General features: G+C 39.9%; 1 protein-coding gene across 1 annotated transcript in view; it reads left to right on the plus strand.

Moving 5' to 3' along the window:
- Positions 1 to 19,061, plus strand: part of rras2 (RAS related 2) — a 316,645-nt gene that overhangs the window by 107,079 nt on the left and 190,505 nt on the right. The window lies entirely within an intron of this gene.

The following is a 19,061-nucleotide window of genomic DNA, read 5'->3' on the forward strand; positions in this document are numbered from 1 at the left end:
TAAATGTGCGCAGTTTCCACCGAGCCTCGGATTCCCCTGTTAATTAAATCAATTCATTATGCTCAGATCTGATTAGCAGCCCTTCCCCCCTCTTTGAATCAATTATTCAATACACAAACATAATTGCTTGTGCCAGAGGTGTCTAAGTATTAGCTTATTTAACTCCAAGGACACTAATTACCCCTAGGGCAAGGGAACTTTTCTCATTAATTCTGACAAAACACAAAAGCACAGCTAAGGGAAAGCGTGTGCGTAACGTGCGCGTCTTCCTGACATGCGTCCGTGCGCCGTGAAGGAGGAGGAGGAGGTGGCGCGCGCGTATGCACTTAATAGCGCGAATTGACGCACGAGCGGTGTCCGTGCGCGAGAGGGAGAGAGATGGGAGAGAAAGAGACATAAAGAGACACTGATGCTGCTCCACCAGTTGGAGTAAACATAAAATACAAGGACCCTTTTTCTTGCTAGTTTTTGTTTGAATTTAATAGAAATAGAATCTAATTGCGGTCTGTTGAGCAGTTAATTAGTGTCCAGACCTAGTTATCATACGCGGCGCAGATAAACAGTCGTTTGAAAAGAGACAGCACAACAGATGGGCAGTGTTTTTGATTAGTGGCGAGATAGAAAGGTTCTCTTTCGAATCTAGTAATATAATTGTTGCCTGTTATTGCCAAGATGAAAGTGTTTCTGTTCCATGGTGCAGCCCTAAATAGCACCACTTTCACTTGCCCTGCGGAGACTGTTAACCAATTAAGGGTGAGATCCAACAAAGATTAGCCATTTAGGAGAGTGGAGAGGAGTGGAGAGAAGCTACAGTGATGCGGGTTCATCAGCCGCCAGCAGGCTGTCTGCATGGCTGGTGTGAGCTTACTCAGTCTGTCCCTGCCTTCTGTCACTGTGTGCGCCACATATTTGAGTCCTACATTATCATTAGTGCTACTTATGCAAAGCACTGCCCCTACATGCCCACACCTAACCAGACTTGCAGTTATGCACTTATGCCAGCTTTATAAAAAACAAGTTAATGACATCTCACCAAAAATATATATTTGAAGAATTGAGAAACAAGTAACTCATACTGGAAATCAAATTAACCAAAAACACAGTTGAAATACAATTCTTTGCAAGTGGGACTAAACTGCCTTGTCTTAAATGATGTTAAGAATAAAAGTAGAACAAGTGTAATGTTCCCTTAAAATACTGTTAGTTGGCAGAAAATGAAACACATATCATATTAGTATTAGGTGGAGTGTATATGGCCCATGGGGATAATTTCAGTTAAGGGAACAGGCTGCTGGTGAGATTGGGTTGGCCCTGAAATCAATGGTCTGATCCCTCTCTGTCCAGCTCTCTGGCTGACATGCTTGACTTTTCATCTCCATGGTCACAGAGATTGATGACTTATGACCAAGAATGTATGTCCACTGACCTCTAGCAAAGTGACTGACACATAATTAATCCAATCACACAGAAAACTGAGGAAATGCTTTGGTATCAACTTGAAACAGGCATTTGACACCTGACTGTATGGAGGGATCAAATGCAGCTGGAAAAGGCAAGGAAAAATACTGAGTAATACGCACGGTTTCTGTTATGTTCATGTAAAAACACAGAGGACTCGCTCACTGTAATGATGTCACTGATCTGCCTTGTATCTGTTTCTGTACAGGTAATGGTGGGGCCCTGTGCCTTTGGTGTGGTCATGCTCCTCTCCGGCCCACAGCAGGTCAGTACATCCAGGACACACACTCCTGAGTGCGCCTGTTTGATACTCAGTTAATTAAAATTCATTTCTGGGCATGCATTAGCCATGCCCATCTATTTATGGGCGGCTCTCAAATGCAGCCACTACAAAACAGTGCTCTGTAATTAACCCTACCTAATCAGATAGCACACTAGTGTTGTGTTCCCATTCGTCCTCGGGCACAGCCATTGGACAGGGGTTTGAGCAAAGGGATGAGCCTATTCTATAGTTGAGAATGGCTAAGAAGATTAAAAGCCCATATCAAACATGATATTTACAGGCAAGGCTCAGTGGAGAGTGCTCCTTTTATGTGCAATAGGCTTTTAGAGCCATGTCCCTTAATTGTATTCTGCCTAAGCCACATGAACGGGGCTTTTTAATCAGAAAAGTGACAATGCCCCACGTTGTTATATAGAAGAGGCCTTTGGCGATATTAAAATGCATACGGAAGTTAACAGAACCTGTACACAAGCATGCAATGATGATGTTTAGACATACTGACTTTAATACATATACTTTGCATGCATGTGGCATTAATACATTCATGCACATTGCACTTAATGTTACGAATGACTAAAAGTCTTAGAATCAATAATGTTCTAGTCACTGTCACCGCAGAGGTTTCAGTGCTGCTCCTCCTAGTGGCTATTTTAGGACATGATTCCCCACAAGAGGGGAGAGTGTAACAGCAGGGCATTAGTAAACTGCAACTCTCGTTTATTGTTTTAATTCATGTATGTGGATGTATTCATGTATCTGGACAAGCTCACTGTATAGGAGGTATTAAAAAAAAAAAAAAAAAAGAAAAAAGCCCTGCCGCTCACCTCGTCGATTTGAATTTCATGACCAATCACATGGAGACAAGGTGTCATTTGGGGGTTAGAGAGGAGAGTGAATCCCTTCCCAAACAGTTAATCCAACTTTAATCCTAGTCATTAGGAATTAGACATGCAGAGTCCGGCCGTGCCTCTAAATTACAATCAAACGGTTACCAATTACACAAATTATTGATGGTAGATTCTCCTTTCAACTGCAAATTAAGGCTATTAAGGAAGGCTCCTTTTTAATGCAAAAGTGACTAATTAACTAGCGGATGGGAAATCTGCTGCCCAGATATCAAAAAAGTTCTCAGCACACATTGCAGAAACACAAGGGAACCAATTAGTTTAATTATCAAAACAGCTAATTAAAATTGCACAGTTCCTAATTAGTTCTTTGCTTTCGCCTCTAATTGACAGCATGGAGATAAATGGGCTGCCGATGAAAATGGGGAGAGGAGAAAAACAGGAGAAACTTCAGCAGAATATTTATGCTGACTTTATCTCAGTCTGTGTGGCAGCCCTTGAAAGTGGAAAATTAATGACCTTAATTCCCAAACTGTTTTCCTTCTAACGGTGCTCCCCCCTGTGCTCCCGGTGCGCGCTCCTTTGTATGGGCCTGCCACCCTGCCAACTGCTGCAGGGGGAAAACAGGACAACTTGGGGGTGGGAAGAAGCCCCGATGCTCTTTCTAATGTGACAGCTTCCACCTAACAATGGAGCAGATGAAAGAATGGAGCAGATGTAATCACTGGGAGCATTGCATCATGGGACTGCAATCCTGTTGCACTTACTTAAGCCCTTCTATCATCAATGAGGGCCTTAATTTGTCCAGTCAATCTGAAACTCAGCAGGGACACTGATGGACACGTGGCAATTCAGAATGTATCACAGTTAAGTGAAACTAAGTTAAAAGAGGACATCCTCCAGATAAACTTTTTTACAGCAAAAAATGGTTTGCTTAATGCAGGCAAGTCCATGATAAGGCCCAGGGGCCAAATGCGGCCCTCAAACCAATTTTTGTTGGCCCTCAGGCTTTCTTCTAAGTTGGTCCAAACATTTCTTTTTTACTTTTTACTGTAAAATTGAAAAAATGCAAGCATTTTGATGTTTTACCAAACTAATATTAATGTTCCGAGTCTTATTAAAGTTGTGGAGGCAGATCGAAACAATGCTTAAAAAAAAAAAAAAGTTTCAAATTCTTTGATACTCCTGGTTTATTGAATCTTAAATTGCTCTCCAGACATACTATAGTCCTGTGGTTCTCAACCTGGGGTGTCCCCAGAGGATGTGGGGATTGTTGAAAATGTATGTAATAATAATATATAATGTATAAGACTTGACACCCTTCAAATGCAGTGATAAATGTATATTTCTGTTTGCTGGCCTAATAAATGTATTTATCTGGGCCAATAAAATCTCTCAATAGAAATGAGGCTATTTTCTGTCTTTGCGGGGTGGATAGCCTATTTTTTGTGTTTTGTTGTGTTTGTCACAAACAACAATAGTTGCTATTATGGGGGTCGCAACTAAAAAATGTTGAGAACCACTGCTATAGTCTATACTCTATGAGAAGTGTGTTACTTGACCTTTTTTGGGGCATGATACTGTACAAGGCCAGTTTGTCCTGGTCCCTCGGCGAGCACATGTGACATGTGGCTCCTCTTGGCACATTAGGAGAATACTATCCACTAATCAGTTTACTTTTGGGACTGTGTTAAAATGTAAATTACATTAATGCAGGAATTATGCATCAAAGTGCGCTGATAGACCAGGCCAGAGGCCACATAATGCTGAGATCATTCAGTTAGTGTGCTCCACATGCAGTGTTAATGCACTGCTCTGGTTCAGATCACTCACGTGTCGGGTGGATGAGGAGCTGCTGTGGACGAGGACAGAAGGACTATGTTCAAATACATGCAGACAAAATGGAGGTTGTGCTTAGTTCAATTGTGAAATGCTCATCATTTCTGCATGTTTTGCAACTCCTTCAAGTGCCTGAAAGTGTAAATGTGATTTTTCTGAGCACGTACATTTTTAACTGACCCCCATGGAGATATCAGGCCTATTGCAGAGCCTTGGCCTGGAGGACCCTGTGCCCATGACTAACAAACAAATGTCTACACTAATTGATTGTCTTGTGTTTTATTTATGTTGCAGTAGTAATTAGCGGACAGCATACTGTAAGCCATTCATTAGCACCTGGCTACAGCTATGGATTTCAGTGCTTTGTCTCAGATGCACACATCATTAGGGAGAAACAAAGAGTTGAATTTATTAGTGTGCCATCTTATAAATATTCCTAAAGTCGGTGTGCCTTTAAGGAAGAGCACAGGCCTGTAAAACTTTTTGTCAGCATTTGTTTCATCGATTCCATTTGCACCGGAATATGTTAGGGAAAAGCAGTATAAATTTAATTTTAATTGTTTTGTACACACGCCAGTGAAAAGGAACTGATTGGATACAGTTCAGAGACAGTACATTAATACGTTATTTTCATATGTTAATTGGTTTGCATAATCTCTCCCTTTGCTTGGTTTGGAAGTACCTGGCATTGAGAAGAGAATAGAAGAGACTCTCATTTACATAAAACAAGCTCCTCTGAACATTAAATAATAATGCATGTGCAAGCTGAAGGTGTGTTCAGTTAGCAGAAAGCACATTTTTATAATTTATAGTCCAGCTGTTTCAGTGCTTTCCACTCCATTTTCCTCCCTGTCTACTCTTAATGAAATCTTGTTACTGAAGAATTGACTGGACTGAATTGAGATTTTAATCCTTTTGATGCTGTGCCGCAGAAACACACACTGGTGGGAACTTTAAATGGTGGCCGCAGTAATCAGTAGACACTTGTATTCAGTTGGCCACAATAATGAATCCCATCAAATGTTAAAGCTCAGGCTGTGACGATGGGGTTCAAATTTCAAGCTTTTTGACCATCCCCATTTGAGAAATTCCCGGGGGAGTGTGTGATTACTCAAGTTTAGCAGTTTATTGCCTCATCTTTCAATAGCCACTGAAGCAAAAAATTCTCATCTAGGTTGCGCTTTTTTTTTGCACTTGAAGAACAGGCCAATATAGAGTGCAGAACAGCTAGTCAGATCCCCGGGAACTGCTGTTGGCACCGCACTGTTATTAACTGCCACCATCATTGTTCACTCACTGTGTCATTTAAAGAATGAAAACTGCATCCATGACATGTGATTTTAGACATTATGAAAAGTGGTTTGACCCTTGTGTCTCAAGAAATGTAAAGAACCCAATTATGATTAAGTTCTATGTGCTATCAAATACAAATAAACTAATGAACACGAGATTTAGTAGCAAGTAGTGTACATTTAATTTGACACTGTTTTTTACAGACACACAAAACACAACAGCTGTGGACACAACCGAAGAGCAAAAGAAAGTAGCAATAATGAGAGAGAGAGATAATCCTTTATTTTCCACACAAATTTCATTGATACAACGCAGGTAGATACAGAGGAAAAGGACAGATAACAGATTATAGGAAGTTTAACAAACACTCCTAATAGAAGATCTCTTATAAACAAAAACTCCTATAGACAAAACCTCCCATTTCCCAAAAAGGGATGGAGGGGGGAAATTAGGATGTCCGCCGGGATAACGTGACGATCTCCGGGTAAGACGATGGTTTTCCGCAGTTTCATGAGGCTAGCTCGGAGCTAGCGCACATCACGACGACACGACGAAAAACACTCAATAATCCAGTCGAAACAAGTTGAATTAAAGCGATTCCAGCGCGTGTCCCAATCGTACAACTAAAGTAGACATTTTTTTTACAAAATACAAAAGATAAAGCACAATTAAGTGTGAAAAAAGTGTGAAAAAAGAGCGGAGCGTTGCACCGGGCTGCCAGCTGGACCGGCGCCTTTGTGACATAATACAATGAGAAATAATAATAATGGCACCAAATAGTTAAACATACCGTAAATAATGTCCAAGATAAACATCCCATCTCACCCAAAGTTGTTCAAATTTGTCAATTTTCAAGTCAGAATTTTTTTTTTTCCATGATATGTCTAATGTCTGTTATAATGTCAGTCCAGTCCTTGTTGAGGGTTTGTGTCATCCATTTCCTTGTGATGGCTTTTTTTTCCTGTTGCCAAAATTATATTCCAAAGGTATTCATTATTGTGTCCATGGCAGGGGTTCTGAGGCCCAAGTGCATAGTTCTGAAGTCTAATGGGACAGTCCCAGAACACGTGGTAGTGGTTTGCCTCCTGACTGAAGAAACGTGACACATTTTTCCAACAAAATTCCCTCCAGACATGTGATTTTGTGGTCCTCCACTGGTATATACAAACAACATCCCAACTCCTCATCAGTCAGAACAAAACTACTTTATCTTTCCCATTTGTTTTTAATACATTTAGTAGAGTAGTTGTCCAGGATAATAATACATTTATATAGTTTAGATAGTATTCCCTTGAAAGTTCAGATTTATAGGCTTGAATACATATTTCAATCAGAGGGTTATAATGGTCGTTACTTTGTTTAATTTTTTGGTTATAATATTTCCTTATTTATTTACCTTTTGTAATCCAGACCTTGAATCTCAGGTCAGTTCTATTTGATAGAAAACCTTGGTCATATGTTTAAGATTTTACCATCTTTGTTCAGTTTGTATGTCTTGATTAGCTCCTTCCATGTTGCAAGGACAGTTCTCACCCATGGATTCTTAATTTCCTCCAAATGACTCGACTGTTTGCCATCTGCCAGTAAGGCCTGTACAGGAAGCCCCGGCACAACATTAATCTCAATATTTTTCCATTGGGCTTCATATTCTGGGTCACACCAGCAACGCTCTGATATGAGTTGAAATAAAGTTGCTATTCAGACAAGGCAAACCCCAACCTCCTTTTTCTTTTGATAATTATGGAGGAATGTTATGTTTAATTCCAAAGCACATTATTACAATATAATAACCTGATTATTAAAGATATGTTATGAAATTGTGGTAAACCCTGCATAAATATCAATAGGCTCTGCTAACCAAAAAAAGAAGGACATGTCTGGATTTGGATTGGATTTTCATAAAACAAGATTTGACTTCTCCTTTCACACCTATTATTGCTTTAACACAGAAGCAAATAGAATGAGCAGCAGCATTTCTTTAGACTTTACATGGATATTATGGCTGGAGGTTCATAAAAATGCAAGCTTTCCCTAAATGTAAAAAAAAAAAGGATAATCAGCCAGTATATTGGGCTAAATTGTTACAGAAAGGTATTAGGAGGATTATAGATATTTGAGGAAGATGTCCAGTCCTGTAATGCCTGTAATAATATAATGTTAAATGGTACGGGCCCATGGGTTAAAAACGTTAATAAAAGTCTTGTGAGGGGGGATTGCAATGTCAGAGAAGCCCGGGATGAATGTATTCAATACACAATCTTTAATAGGTATTATTTTACCCCATCAAGCCTCCATAAAATGGGCGAAACAATACACGTACTTTGATAAATTGAATATGGAGAAAAGTGTTGGAACTGCACCATATCTGCTGTGGGACAAGGGACAAGTGCCTGTGTTCAGACTGATAAGTACTGGACTGAAGACATGCGCCCGGCTAATGAGGAAGAAACCAAATACTCCCACACTGAAAAGCGGTGACTGGTCAATGGGACAGTTTTTGTTTCTGTTTGTCTGCAACTGTCTAAATGTTAAAAAATGTTACATCAAATGTTTCCATGTTTATTCTGTTAAAGTATGCCACAGTGTATTTGTTGTTTTTGTTTTGTTTTTGTTTCAGATCTGAATTATTTAAACAAATATTTTGACAATAAATATATAAAAAGACAAGACAGTAGAGAAACCAAAAGCACACTATATGAACCATGGTATGTGTTACTTTGGAAAGTTCTGAGCATTTGAACAGCTGGTTGCAGAGTGATGCTGTTATATTTGAATGTGTAAAGTGGGTTAGTAGCTGAATGGAGCTCCTGCTGTTCTCAAGCTCAAGTCTCTTTGATGTGACTATAATGAGACTTACACCAGGAGACTGTGGTCAGTAGACACACACTCATGCTGGCTTTACATGTCTAATGGGGACATCTTTTTGACTTACATTCATTTCCTGAAGACTGATCACAACTTGCCTAACATTAACCTACGCCATAACCTAAAACTATTTTAACCCATATCTGACCTTCAAATCATGTCCCTGAGCTAATAATAAAAAATGATTTATATTATAGACTTGATTTTTGCCCCCCATAAGAGAACCCCCCGAGTTGAGTCACACACATACATAAATGTTGGGTTTCCACACTTTTTGGGGCGCAGAGGACTCATGGATGTCAGGAAAACCGAATAACTGTCCCACTCACATTCTAACATGATATTCTGAATCCAAGGTTAAGGTTAAGGTATACTTTATTAATACCTTAACCAGAGAGTCCCAATCTGATTTGACCCCTCCGGAGCAGGAGTCACCTGTCAGAAGCAGTGAGCTGCTGCTGTACAGCGCTCAGGGACCCAGATCCAGATCCAGAGCTTGGCTTGGACAATATTGTGCATGTTTTGGGGTGATGGGTGGAACTGGAGTGCCCAGGGGAAACCCACCCAACCCAGGGCTGAAACATTGCCTGACCAGTCAAGACCACACGCTTTACAAAGACCTTATTTCCAAAGGGCATGATTGATAGGCGGGTTAACCAATCACAGCGTGGTCCATTCATGTCTAAATAAACATGGTGGCTTACAAGGAAAAGGGGAAACTAAACTAACAGTGCTGATTTCTGCAGATTCAACAAGCCAAGCACTAAACAGTATAAATCTGAGGTAAGGGTTAGTTAAGTTTTTATTCTTTGTTCTGAATGTTATGAGAATATTTGAGAGGAGATGTCTTCCATATTTGAGAGACATAAGTTACATACAAATTAGCAGCAATGGTTTGACCGTCTCAAGTAAGGAGAGCTTTTCACGCCCTCCCTGCATTTGAACAGAATGTAGGAGGGACTGGCTGGTCAAGCAAGGAGAAACATGCAAATGCCACACAGAAAGGACCCATGTGTTTGGATATATACTCATTCCTTTTAGAGCAGCAGTGATGACAAACAACAGTCCCTCCACCGCAGACTCACTTGTGTTGGTCCACTATGTTCAAAGTGAAAGTAAAAACATTTGGGACTTCAATGTGTTTATTTGCGCTGTGAACTTGTGAGCAATACAGTTCATGTATGCTCAACATAAATGAGAAGTCCATTTTCTCAGTTTGCCTGGCTATTTCCAATATATATATATATATATATATATATATATATATATATATATATATATATATATATATATATATATATATATATATATATAATTGTTAAAAGCAGTGTACAAACTGTACTTACCCTATTTCCATGATTTTGAACTTCTGCACAGCTCTTGATATAAGCACGTTGTTGAACAACATGACAGAAATAACCTCTCATAGATTAGTCAACCAAGCACAAAAGCCAAAGTGCAGTAACACAATTTAAAACGCGTTGTGCTTGGTGACTCATGAGTGTAACGAGATACACAGAAACGCTGCCATAAAAGCCTCCAGCTAAAGTTTGTCTATTGATTAAGGATTCCATTGACTTAATGAACCTTCAACCCTCCGTCAGATGACTAGCCAATATATGTTCTAATCTCTAAAACGGATGTCTGGCCGTGGCTCCTTTTAAATGAATTGATCTACTCTGCTTGGCCCAAATGGGGAAATGGGCAAGTATTGATATGATTCTTGACTGTGTGATGGATGTGTGCGATGGTAAAACACAGGCAGCACGGGGCCAGAGTGCAGTGGGTAAGCAGAAATTCACTCAACAACAACTTTAGGCCCGCTCTCCGGCAAACCAATATCATTTGTGCTGCTATGTAGTCCCCCTGTTTCAGAGCGTTATATATTCACACATGGGGCCTTTCGGATTAAATCGCCTCCCGATGACTTATTTAATCAAAGTGCTATTTTCAAGCATAGCGCCAAATAATAAACTGAGGACTATGAACTGATACATGGATGCTGGGTCTATTGTAATCAAATTTTACAATGACAAGATTCAATGCAGATAATTTAGTCAAATCTATGCACATGCCGAGGCTAATGTATGTCTTGAACTAGCCATTGTCAAGCCGCGATACAACAATTTATTTCTTATTTAGGTCAAACTGCACAAAACTCTGAATAAAATGGCACAAGCAGGAGAAGAGGCCCCACACGCTCCTCACAGCGATTCTGTGTGATACTGTAACTGCACTGCAAATATTTATCCATGTCTGCTTACACCATAGCAGCGGGAGATGTATCCTCCTCCTCTGTCTCCTCGGAGGAACCGTTTCTGTGAGCGTGTTTGAAACTCAACTTGGAACATCTCAGTGTTCACTTACCACAACAAAGACACACTGTTGGTCCTTCTGAAGGATAATGAGCGCGAGAGCCATGAATAATCAGCGGCGTGTCAGGCTGCTGTACTCTGGTGCGTCTCAGATGGCATCAGATCATTGTGTGAGAATGTTTCCAGACTGTTTGATGTCTGCGCGCACCATTTCAACAGCACAACGGCTTTTGGGGGTGAAATTGAAACAAACTAGTGCTTCCTCTGATCTTTCTCCACTGTACATGCTTGTCACAAATGCTCAGCTTTACTTCGACATTAAGTAATGAGGCTGCAGCACAGGTCAAAAGGCCTCCATTACTTAAGCTCCTATTTCATAAACTCATTTCTGCGGGATACCTGCTGTGATGGGGGTGAAATAATCAGTCAGAAATTCGACTGATGGGAAGATTTCATTGTAAATATCACATTAGAAGGAAATTGTAATTATGGGAAGGAAATGGTTTTCTGATGCTAGACTTGAATTTTGAAATGAAGGAAAATGGACTTATGTAAATATTTAATCATCTGCTCTCTAATGCTGGCCACAGGGAGATGAGCCCCACATGAACTTGTCTAGCTTGTCTCTCTCTGAGGTGAGGACCCCTAAGTTGTGGGTTTATTATAACTAGTTCAGCAGTAGGTTTTGAGGAAATAGTACTTCACTGAATATTTTGGGAAATATTTTTGGGCTCAGGCGCACTTTTTGACAGATGTAATTTTAGGTTTATTGAAAAAGTATACATTATTGCAATATTTTATGAATTATTAAGTTTCATAATAAGGCATAAACAGTAATATTAATATCAATTTATTTGATAAAGAAAGTATTAAAACTTACTTAAGTTGAGAGTTAATCATGAAACGTTGTGTGCAGATTTTTTTCTGTTGGTTCTCTTTTGTTACTTGCCTGTTTCCATGGAGCTTGCCTGGAATGTTCCACTTATTTATCCAGCATTTATTTTTATGAAAGTGTTTTATGGCTCAATACAAACAAAAAGTGCATTCTTCAGTGAGAGGGCTCGCCTCTCCACAGATCTGAGATGTGCTTTTGCTAAAATTGTGAGTGATTTAGCTAATATTTCTGTAGCAGTAAATAAGTCTATAAATGGGTCATAATTGTGCCCCTGCTGGGAAATTGTCAGGGAAAAAATGTTTGACCCAGTGAGCATTTTGCCTCCATTACTTTCTGTGTAGACTTCCCCTCTGTTCCTTTCCATAGTATTGTATCAGTTGGAGCACTTACAAAGGTTAAACATGTGTTCAGAAGGAGGAAGGGTACTCAAAGGCAGGTCCAATCCCAGTAGCACAACAGGGGTCCCATATGCAACGGCCCTCAGGGGCCAACAGTGTGGCTGCAGATGCCAATAAACCTAAAAGATGCATGAGATTCAATGCTGTCTGAAGATATTTAGGTGAAGACACAATAAGCGTTAAAATGTCTAGACTGCTGAGGTACTGTCTCACATGGGTCTGAATCCATAGGTCATGCAAGTTCTGACGTGTAAGTACTGCTCAAAATCTGAAACATATTTTTGTGGAGATTTTTCTAGTAGCTGTAACCTGATAGCAAGGGTGGACTTACATGAAAAAGGGAGCCACCAAATGCTTCCAACAGATATTGAGGACGAGCAATGTTGAAGTGACCTTGTGTTGTCAAGAGGAAAGGAGATAAGGAAACAACCATAACCTTTTGTTTAAGGAACATTTTTTGCTTTTGGCACCTGGTCATCTCTCACTGTAGATACAGTAACATTATGCAGCAATATTGTATGAGCTTGAAACATTTATAGCAGGTTTAAAATACTAATTTTACATTGGACAATATATTTTCTAATAATTTACCTTTAGTAAGAGGAAACACTTTTATAAAGCAGTAAAGCAGAGACAGAATTTTTGACCAGTAACAAACAGAGAACAACACTGACCCATCTGATCCGGCCTCGCCTGCCATAGAGCTTTCCAACCACCTTTGTGACTTTGGCTTGGGTGATGGTTGTTTTTCTTTCACCATCCAACTTTATCCCTTTTATATATTATTAATTTATCTGTTAATTTACGGTATTGTATTGTGGTCTGCTTGGATTATGGCACCACTTGCATGTAGAAGAGTTGTTGAAAACAAAGGTTATAGAGGAATCTTTCATGGCCCTCCAGGCAGTGATGAAAATGTATATATATTTAATAAAAAATTCCCTTCTCACCCTCCACAGGTGGTCTCATTCCTTTTTTTAAGCTCGGGTCCTCTACCAGAGGCCAGGGAGCCTGTGGATTTTGAGTAGTACCTTTGCTGTTCCTGGCACTGCACTTTTCTGTACTGAGTTGTCTGATGTTTTTCCAGGGATCTGTAGTAGGCACTCCTCCAGTTTGGGGGTCACTGCCTTAGCCGATGTCCATGGGTACTCCTTTTTCCTGCACCTTCCATGACTTCAGCTCTTCTCTGAGCCCTTAGTATTTCTCCAGTTTCTCCTGTTCCTTTTTCTTGATGTTGCCATCACCTTATATTGCCAGGTCAACCCCAGCGGCTTTCCTCTGCTGTTTATCTACCACCACAAAGTCCATTCGGTCTGTCTGTATCTGGAAGTCCCAGAGGACCTTGGCTCGGTCGTTCTCCACCACCTTTGGAGGTATGTCCCACTACTCTGCGCAGATGTTTCTGTACACTATGCCAGCCTCCTGGTTATGGCGCTCCATGTATGCTGTCCCTGCCAGCATCTTACACTCTGCAGTAATGTGCGGGATGGTCTCAGGGGCCTCTTTGCACAGCCTACACCTTGAGTCTTGTCTGGTGTGGTAGATCTGGGCCTCCATTGCTCTGGCTCTCAGAGCTTGTTCCTGTGCTGCCATGATCAAGGCCTTTGTGCTGTCCTTCAGACCGGATCTTTCTAACCATTGGTTGGATTTCGTGATATCAGCCACTTCAGTTATGTTACGATGGTACATCCCATGTAGGGGCTTGTCCTCTTCTGTCCCTTCTCCAACACCTCATCTTCTGTTCTCCATTGCCGGAGACATTCACTGAGCACGTCATCTGTTGGGGCCTTGCCTTGATGTAGTTATGGCTCTTGGAACTTTCATCCTGGATAGTGGCTCTTAGGCCTCCTTCCTCACGGCTAGAGTACAGTCTCGGTGCTGGATTTGGAGTGGAACTCTCCATGCATGGTCAGGAGCTTATCATGTCTTAACGTCTGGGGTCTGTATGTCTTCCTTTGGCCATCTTATTCTTCCTGCAGAGTATCTGATCACTAACAGGATGTAGCTGTTTATTGCACGGGACTTCTTGCCATTGAACTAGTTTCTTGTTACTATTACAGTACTTACTTTACTCGACGACATTTGGCTGTTACCACTTACCTCTTTTAGGTTGGCATTTGCCTGTGGTATTCCAAGGTACTTGGACTTGACTATCCTCAATGTCTCGTTCTTTCAGGGAGTGAGACCACTTTTGTGTGGACTATCTTCCCTCTCTTTGTCACCATCTGACTACTCTTTTTGTATGTTGGTTGTGGAGGGAGGGGGAGATGTTCTACTACAGATGCCTGTGGGTCGTCCAGGCCCGAACATAGCACGTGGGCTATATATATTACAAAACACAAAACGAGTGTAGTTGGGTTCAAGGGGATTTTCCCTGCAGTTTTGTGAATCATTTCACAGACAATTGACATTTTAAATCATCGGATATAAATATTTATATTAAATTTTTTTGTCAGTATTGCATGTCATATTTACGAACACTGAAATGTTACATGATTGCTACTTTGAATAGGTATTACCAGGTGTTTAAACATGTTATGTGCTACGCATAAAACGATTTAACAGTGTTTTTTGTGACGTGCACTCTCTCTTTGTCCATGTAGGCCAAGGGGTCCAAGCCTGTTCACATTTATGTCACGCGCCTCTACGCAGACTGCCTCAGTAAAAGGAACAACAGAATTTCAACTGGAGAGATCAATTATAGATATAAGAAAATGAATGGGAAACGTAATTTAATAAATTATTGACTTGATGTCTTATATCATGCACACAAGCAACAGAAAAAATAGATTGTACATTTGGGGGAAGTTGTATTTAAAAACGCCTGGGAATAATATTTAATTAGACAATGGAAAACTGCCATGGGTATATGTTTCTATTAATAATTGTGTGTGTGGTGTGCTACATTGGCAAATGATGTGCCAGGCAGGACTGAGGCTGTGAGGAGCGATGAGGAGGCCCTTTGAAAGCATCACTGTGGTCATCAGTCTTCACACTCTCTATTAGAAGAACAGATTGGTGGGAGTGTTTCTGTAGTCTCTGCACTTAGATCACTTGTCCCTCTCTGGAAAAAAAGATTTAAAAAACTTAATTTGAGGATACAACTGTACAAATGTTCAAACTTAACTACTGACTGGATCAAGACAAGAGTCAGCTTGTCGAGTGACAGCTTTTGACCTTAGAGCAATAAGCTACTGGCCATGAGGATATAGACTGTTCAACTCTCTTTTAGTCATCAAACAGAAAACACAATCTTCTGCTCTATCCCTGCGCAGAATTAAACTACAGGTAAACTATATTCATGTAATGTCTGCAAATGCAAGTCTTTCAAAGTGCTTCACCAGTAAGTTGTGAGGTCTTCTGTGGTTTATATTTTTTTACATTATAAACTTTTTTTAAATTATACATTGTTTTTTTGGGCCCTAATGCTTTATTTTACAGGACAGTTGCAGCATTCAGCAAAGGTGACAATTTTATGGATTTATGGTTTTGCTTTTACTGGTTTTATTGTTTTGGGACTAGATCAAAATGAGCACTTATTAAACCTTTTGTGCTTTTGTGTGGTGCAATTCTTTAGAAACTGTTTGTTTTTGAAAATGTGCTAAATAAAGTGGATGTGGATATGTAAGGATTGTCAAGGTGGGTGAAGTGTCTTGCCTAAGGACGTACTGCTTGGAACTGGGATTCAAGCACGATCTTCAGGTTACAGGCCTAATGTTCTACCACACTGCTGAATGTGGTCTGCATCTTCTGAAAAATAACAAACTAGACTTGAATTCAGACACTAATCTTGATTTCAATAACAGTGATTAGTTAAGATGTACGGTCCTAGATTATTTTACTGATTTAAACTTGTTTCTGCCATGTTTCAGTATATTCAATCTTTTTTCAACCCAAATTGTTCACCAAAGAGGTAAGTTTTTGTTGTTGTTGCTTACCTCAAATGTATTTTCTTACTCCATGCTAAATGACCTTGTAACCGGTCAGAAATGTATTGAAACCAGTGAAATACCCAACGTCACATAAAGCAATCCAAACTTTTCTCATCAAAACTACTCGACATAAGATTAATATTCTGAATTCAGGTAATTTTAAGCAAGGCTAGATATTCCATTTTTGCTGTGTATATTTAGCTTTCACAAGGATGCCCAACCAAATCTTCAGTTCCATGGACACAGTGCAGCAAACCCCTGGAGATCTGGTGTATATGGTACTACAGTATGAAACCCTTCTGTTATATTGAATGAACGAATTGCAATGCAAAAAAGAAGGGGTGAGACTTGGAGCATCTGTGAGCGATTTGGGATGGGGGAATAAAGGCTAATTTATGTACAAGCGTTGCTATGCTGTCTCTGGGCTCTGTCCCTTCAGACCGGGTTGGCTGGCATCAGGAGATTCAACATGCAAATGGAGCAGGTCTCTGGGTGACGGTGGGCCAAGAGTCGTACCTAGTTTAGCATTTGCCAAACAAGTGTTCGTTGTCACATGTGTCTCTTGGGCTGGGGCAAATCGTGCAACGCAGGAACTTCAGCGAAAATGCAAAGTTTGCAGCCACTATTTATAAGATGAAAGACCTTCTCTGGAAATGTGTTTAGTTTGTCAAGTTTATTTTACCACAGGATATGAGTACAAATAAGTTACTGTTTGTCAATGCTGATCTCGTCAGCGCTGGGAAGCTAAGCAGGACGGGACCTGGTTAGTACTGGGATGGGAGATGGGAGGGGCACCAGAGGAAATGCTGTCCTTAGGCAAGACACTTCACCCACATTGTCTAGTCAAGTGCTATGAGTAACTTGAAGGTAGAAAAGCGCTATATAAATGCACTGTAATAAAAATATATATATATATAATAAATTAAATTGTAAATGTGTGTTAATCGTGTTGTCTACAAAGCAAAACATGAATGATTATATTTTCTTGAATAAGGATATTAACATTAACAAGAATTTGAAGCTCAAAGGATTTACATTATTGTACCTGTTTCAATACATTGCTTCTTGTTTTAAGCCAAAGTATTTTATATCAGTAATAATAACAAATGACCCCATAGGCAGATTTATGTTTTGAATTAATTTATTAAAATCAGTTGAAAATGTCATAACAAGAGGACATTTATTTTATTTTTAAGAAGACTGTTTTTATAAAGGCAATAATCTATCACTGCTGCTTGTAAACTGACGAGCCTGTTACATTGACAGTAGCTAACAGCATTATAAGGGCAGATAAATAGATTATTCCAACATGGGGGGGAAAAAATCATTGTTGGACTTAATTTGAAAATTGACAAATCCGACAGACACTGGATTAAATGGGACCTTTATTTTGGACTAAATGTGTTGTAACCTTCTTTTCTTCTTTTCTAATTTAATTTCTTACAGAGATGAAATGAGATGAGATTTGGTTTGTCCCTGGTCTTGCCCAGTTTTGTTTTTGTTGTTTTATGTTCTAAAAATAACAATAAAATATAGCCGCAAGCGGCAATGATCGGCAATTGGGGCGCTAACGCGCCCCAATTGTCCTTTTATTACGCTTACTGCTGAATCTGTGACGCTGTCACATCTTCTCCCCTTTGTTTCACCATCAAAAAGCAATTTTATTTTGAATTCTTGGCAAAATGTGCGGCTTTGCCGCACAGACACCGTGACTCTTTGAATAAAAATGTGTATAACTTTTACCCCTGAAGATGAGTCTCACCAAATTTAAGGGTTAATAGGGCTGACGCCCTAAGAGGAGTTTGTGAAAGTCTAAAGTGTAAACATGTTCTGGCAATTTCCCCATTGGAATAACATGGGAGGTTTCGGTCATCGCTACAGCAAAGCCGTAACAATTATGACATGGGTCTCATTGACTTTTTTGATGGGGATGCCAAAATTGAGTTGTGTGTCAAATTTCATATAATTTCGCAAAACTAAACATTTAACCTCCATATAAAATCTGTAGGGGGCGCTGTGGCGCCAAATTAACTTATTTCACTTCAAGTAGGTTTAGGGCAAAGAGTTTAACAACTGATTCTAATTTGACGCAATTCGGACTTTATTTGCGCAAACGGCAGAAATTTTAAATATGGGAGATTTCTGAAATTCTAGCTACAGTTTGCGGCTTCGCCGCACAGAGACCGTGAGAGGTATCAATGTAATTTGGATAACTTTTGATGTCCCACTCCTCAGTAGCATTTTCACCAAATTTCAGCTTTTTAGGGCCAATGCCCTGGGAGGAGTTTGTAAAAGTAATAGTTAGCCATTTTTGAACCAATATGGCCGACATTTGGTTGGGCGGACGGCGTTGCCGTAATAATATTTTTTACTTCTCTTGTCACCATCTACCTCTGCGCCAAATTTCATGATTCTACGATAAGATTTTTTTTGGGTCATTTTCTATCTTAATGCATTTTTGGTACATTTGAGGGCGCTGACACGCCATTTTTTTGTAGAGAGGCACGATTTTTAGAGGTGTGTAAATTTTTGTGACTTTTCGTCAATGTTCACTGGGTGAAAAATAGGGGGGTTTGTCCCGAGAAGAAGGAGAAGAAGAAGAAGAAGAAGAAGAAGAAGAAGAAGAAGAAGAAGAAGAAGAAGAAGAAGAAGAAGAAGAAGAAGAAGAAGAAGAAGAAGAAGAAGAAGAAGAAGAAGAAGAATATTCCGATGCGAAAACAATGTTTCCCATTTTTCAAATATCATAAACTATACATTTTCGGAAAGCGCTCGCGCTTTCCTACCTCATGGTGTGGGTCCCTGGTCACTGACGGGTACTTTCGTTAATTTTGAGTGGGCTCCGCCCACTTTGTGTTTTTGGCCCTCTATACAGTAATAATGTTCATTTTTTGCATTACATGCTTATATGCACGGAACATGCAAGAGATGGGGAACGTAT

Source organism: Eucyclogobius newberryi, unplaced genomic scaffold (genome assembly GCF_026437365.1).
Source record: "Eucyclogobius newberryi isolate DKJ021-1_F unplaced genomic scaffold, fEucNew1.0.hap1 SCAF_5, whole genome shotgun sequence".
Taxonomy (NCBI): domain Eukaryota; kingdom Metazoa; phylum Chordata; class Actinopteri; order Gobiiformes; family Gobiidae; genus Eucyclogobius; species Eucyclogobius newberryi.